The sequence below is a fragment of the Vollenhovia emeryi genome, unplaced genomic scaffold (assembly GCF_000949405.1).
Source record: "Vollenhovia emeryi isolate VEMERY1.0 unplaced genomic scaffold, V.emery_V1.0 DF939668.1, whole genome shotgun sequence".
NCBI lineage: Eukaryota > Metazoa > Arthropoda > Insecta > Hymenoptera > Formicidae > Vollenhovia > Vollenhovia emeryi.
The window spans coordinates 4,261-9,647 of NW_011966698.1; the positions used below are offsets into that span (position 1 = coordinate 4,261).

General features: G+C 32.5%; 1 protein-coding gene across 3 annotated transcripts in view; it reads left to right on the top strand.

Moving 5' to 3' along the window:
- The first annotated feature begins 236 nt into the window (after window positions 1-236).
- Window positions 237-5,387, top strand: part of LOC105556984 (uncharacterized protein CG3556) — an 18,111-nt gene continuing 12,960 nt past the window's right edge. For all 3 annotated transcript variants that reach the window (XM_012004101.1, XM_012004100.1, XM_012004102.1), the window contains exon 1: window positions 237-589. The gene's annotated coding sequence lies outside the window, so the exon portion shown is untranslated. The remainder of the gene's footprint in view (window positions 590-5,387) is intronic.

The following is a 5,387-nucleotide window of genomic DNA, read 5'->3' on the forward strand; positions in this document are numbered from 1 at the left end:
TGACCAGTGTAATAATAAATTAACGTTGACTTCAGTGTCTAAATTCCTTTACATTGCTCATTTCTTTTTAACATCTCAACTAATCACAACGACATTTTTTCATTAGTTCCATAATTAAAGGAAGGAGTATCATACTTTGGCACAGATTTATATGTTTATTAAAATAATTTAATTTATTTTATTTGCTCATATTTATATATATTTATAAAAATAATTCCATTTGTTCAAAATTTAAATTATATTAGAATGCAACCAAGCGCTCTCGCTTAACATGCGAGGGTGTCCGTGTGAGGGTGAGAGGAGGGCGGTTCTCCAACTTCCCTCACGCGTCGTGGCGCGGCGTTTCTGGTCTGCATTGCGCATTCACGAGACAGGCGTATCGTGGCGGCCACCCCATCGTCGCGCTTTCGTTGTCGCCGTCGTCGTCATCGCCGTGGCCATCCTCGCCGTCGCCGCCATCAAATCAGTTTCGGCAGTGATCTTGATAAAAGCCCAGCGGCAACAAAAGTGGAGGTCAAAAAAATCGAGCGAGACACAACAATCCAACCACACATTACCAGACACACCGCGTAACATCTTCACTAAAACGGTAAGCGAAATTTTTGACCTCCACCGAAATTAGGAGCTCGAATTGGCACCGAAGTCTAAGGAAATTCTAGTTCGATTACATCGAGCTTCTTTCATATTTGATTCAGTTGCTAGGCACTCTCTTTAAGGTAATTTGATTAGACGAATCGTTGCATGAGCGAAAATCATTATGGGATGTAATTGATGTTAAACAAGAGTAATTTCAGATAAAGTAATAAACAATTTTTTAATTTTTTAAGTTTCTAGTGACACAATAAAATATATATTCTAATGTAATACAAATGAAGTTCAATAAATCGAGAAAGAAGCTTTTAGGAAGCTGATAGAAAGATAAATTAAATTATTATATTATATATTGTATTCTCACGTAAAAATATATGAATAAAGATTACAACATTTTAATATCATAAATAAAATTAGGTAACATCATCAATTAACTTGTGACAAAACATTTTTGTTTTACGTTATAATAAACATATGATGTATTATATAATACAAATTATAATAATCAAAGGAATGTATAAAAAATGTTTTCAACAATTTCAAGTAATTATATGTATATAACTGCAAAAATGTATGTAATTTATGTGACTTTTCTACAAAAACTTTTTCTTATTATTTTTCCAATATTATTTTAAAATAGTAAAAAATTTGGAAGATATATGTATATAAAACCTTGAGTTACAACGAAGGATATATTAATGAGGGATATCAATAGATAATAAATATTGTTATTCTTTCGTCGAAGTTGTACCAACGAAAGTTACGCGACACCGAAACTAATTTGATGCGTACAGGTATTATATCACAATTGGCATATTTATAAACTTTTAGTTCCAAATAAGCCACGTATATTTAAAAGAGTTGATACGCGATCGAATGAACGTTTCATCATAATTACAAAGTCGTGTAATTGAAGTTGCGTAATGCAGAACCGAAATCATAGACTATAAATTTTACTGTTTTTTATTTGAGCGGTTAGCCATTTTTGAGTTAAAGTAAAAAGTTGAAATTAGAAGTGTAAATAACTTCACCTTTTTTATATAAAAATATTTCATTGGTTCTCTCTGAAAGTTAATCAGTGATAATCCATCAATTGACTTTTAGAAAGAACTGGCCACTTAAAGCTACAAACACGCACACCAAATTTGAATAAAATATTTCTAAGCGTTTTCTTAGATTTTCGAAATTTTCAAGATTTTTTTCAAATGTGACACCCTGTATTTTGAAAACAAGTACTTTAGGACATACGTTCATAGGACGTTTTCTTCATAAAATAAGCCAAGAACTATTTTTGTACTTATTTAGGGATCACCCCGTATATTTCTCTGTATATTTTACATATAATGAGGAGGACTGATAGGCCACGATTTCGGTCCCCTCTAGATTTTATTGTAAATTATCAGAAACAATTTCTTGACACACAAAACACTAAATTAAGCTGTTTTCAGTCTAAACGGACATATTCAACCTGGTCGTTATTTTGTTTAAACATAGAAATTCGTATTTGTGGGTATTTTGTGCAGTACCAAACAACTCGCCTAAAAATCGCGGATATTATATTGGAAAATCATGAACGCCATAATGTAAAATTATTTTTGTACGCAAAATTGATGCTGACAGTGAAATAGATCAGATAGCACACACATACCTAGCTGCAAAACCGTGAAAAATGAACTCGCCTTTCATCGTACTGAATCTATGAGGTGAAAAAGTGACTTTGTTACCTTAGAAGATTATGTATATTGGATTAGGCTCTAATAATCGGAAGTGTAGCCTAAATTGTGAGAGGCAAGGGGACTCGCGTGAATCAAGCACCCCGTACGTTTCACGGTCAGCATCAATTTTATGTACAAAAATAATTTTATATCGTGATGTTCATGATTTTCCAATATAATATCCACCATTTTCAGGCAAGTTGTGTAGTACTGCACAAAACGTCCACAAATACGAATTTCTATGTTTAAACAAGATAACGACCACGTTGAACATGTCCGTTTAGGCTGGAAACAGTTTAATTTAGTGTTTTATGTATTTAAAAGTTGCTTTTGATAATTTAGAATAAAATCCAGAGGGGGTCAAAGTCGTGGATTATTAGTCCTCCTCCTTTATACATAAAATATAGTACATATAGGTATTTTATTACATATAAATACTATAGTATACTCGTATACATATAATATTATAATTAGAAAAGTAAAGCTTGTTTTATAGAAATATTAAAAGAAAACATATTAAAATGTATTAAAGTAGCATTTCGTCGCTCTGTCATTTTTCCATGTTTACATCGCTAAGTTTATCAACGTTGATGATAATTTTTTATATGACATTTTGTAAAAACGTGATATAAAAATTACATTAATTGGGATAGTGACAGATAAATAAATTTGCCCCCTCACAAATATTTAAAAATCCAACAACATTGATATTAACAACATTGATTTTTGTGGGAGTGCAGATACATTACAGATATATCGGGTACGATTATGCCGCTTATATAAGCGCGCACTTCATTGAACTTAACCACTTGAAAAACCGCACGGTCAATAACCCCCACCCAACGGCACCCTTAAAGTCTAAACGTCTGCTGTCATTATTGGCTTTTCGATGTACGCCGTGTTTTCAATTGAATTCCACTACCTGATATTGAAAATGTAGACTTCAATTGCATTAGAAATGTTATCGATCGATGAATATTATACACATACGTTACAAGTATTAATTGCATCTGAAATTTCGATATTATTATAACGATATCGGAGAAGCAATATCAGACAATCGCATTGCAATCTGTTAGATCACACATTTATTATGACGATTATTCTGAATTATAATTCACAAATTACCGAAGTACAACTTTTCTCCACTATGCCGGAATGCTTTGCAAGCTTATTGTGCTGTTTTGCAATTGACCGTTCTCTTTTTCAAAAATATATCACAATTAGTTCGCGCTAGCAACAGCATATTGTTCTTTTGTTAACGATTTTCTTTACACTCATCACTCACAACCCTATTACGAAACGCGTTGACGCTTTTGTCACGAACCTCCGAGTCGTTAGCAATGCGGGCGATGTAACCGCGATTTACCGCGGCTGAAAAATCGGAAAAACTGCCTGGGGCGCACTGGGAGATTTCCGCAAAGAGTACATAGAGTCGGCTAGTCAGATTGCGTAATCCAAAACGATTGGAGCGGGGAACAATGAGTGCTATTGCATTTTGCAGTTTTAGAATCGTTTAACCGCGTTTCTAAGCGAGTTCCGAGTCTCTAGAGAACAATGGTGCATAACTGTATACATATACATGTACTGCGCCGGCGGTGCATAGGGAACGGGGGCGGCTGGGATTCAAGCCGAGCCCTGCCGCCCACAGGGAGGGTAACCGAGCCTTTTATCCATTACACCGCGGTGTAACTCGCAATATTACGCTACCGATACCATTATTACTTGCGTTGAGGATCTCGATGTAATACCGTTATCACTGGTAAATTATATCATAGAGGCTTAATTCAACCAAGGATTCTGTCGTACCCCATATTTAAGCATTACTATATTTCGACTTCTTTGAAATGTAAATATATTATTGGCAGAATAGCCAAATGTATATAAATCACATTTTCCTTATTGTAAAAGAAATGAAAAACTCGCGGCACTAACTTTCTCGTCGCAATGTTTTCTATAATATTACACAGATCGAAATTTGGAATGCCGCATCGAAATGTAATATTTATAACGCGACGAAACTACATTTTCTTGTTAATTTTATTTTTAATTGCTATTTCTAAAATTTTGACTACCGTATGTAAAAATGATTGTCGAAGATATTTTAAATATTTTCATGAAAATGACAGTTGAACCACTTAACGAATTGTTACAGCATGTCACGAAGATATTAATTTATTATTATAATTATGTTAATAAGTAGGGTTCAAAAATAAAGTAGTATGAAATCAAATTTGTACAGTAAATCAGGTTAGATAAAACTTGATTTTTTATTTATTGAGCATAACTTACTAAGCAGAATATTTTAGTACGAAAATTCTACATTTAGTAGTATTATACTTTGAAAATAAAAAAGTTATAGTGTTCCAGACTTTTGTATCTTATTGTATATCTACTGTAAAGTGTAATTATAACATTTGTTAAAACGCATTACTAGTTATTGATTGTGCTAGTCTTTTGTAGTATATTATTTTATAATATATTATAATAAGTATTTGTATGCTTTTTCACACAAATATCTTTTATATAAACGAATCTGTTACATAAACAAGTAATACTAACTAAATGTGACATATTGCATCGATTTCATTGTCGAAGAAAATTGATGTAATTTTCTTTAAAAAAAATTAGTATACATAATATTAAAAAATGTGGATTCCGTTAGAGTCGTACTGAATCGCCGAATTATTATCGTCGCCGGCCTGGTAAAATTAATTTATTTATCGAATATTATCGCACTCGAATTATACATATTACTATGTAAAAAAATGTAACTTCTTTTCAAGATGATAAAGTATATTGCCCCATTTGAGCTCGTTGTTACATTTTAGAGGCTGTCAATGTCGAAAATTTTCTATATACTTACAAATTGGTCATACGGGAAAACTGACAACATTGATAAAAAATAAAGATAGTTATCGAATAAACATCGATCGATAATCTAACAATAAGAACACAGTGCCAAATGTCGACTACAAAAAACTCAGATTCAGGTTTTATTTTAACCAATCTCTATACTATATTCGCTATCAGTTTCGAAGCTGATTTTAGAATTTCGATGTTATATCCAGGTAGCTCTCT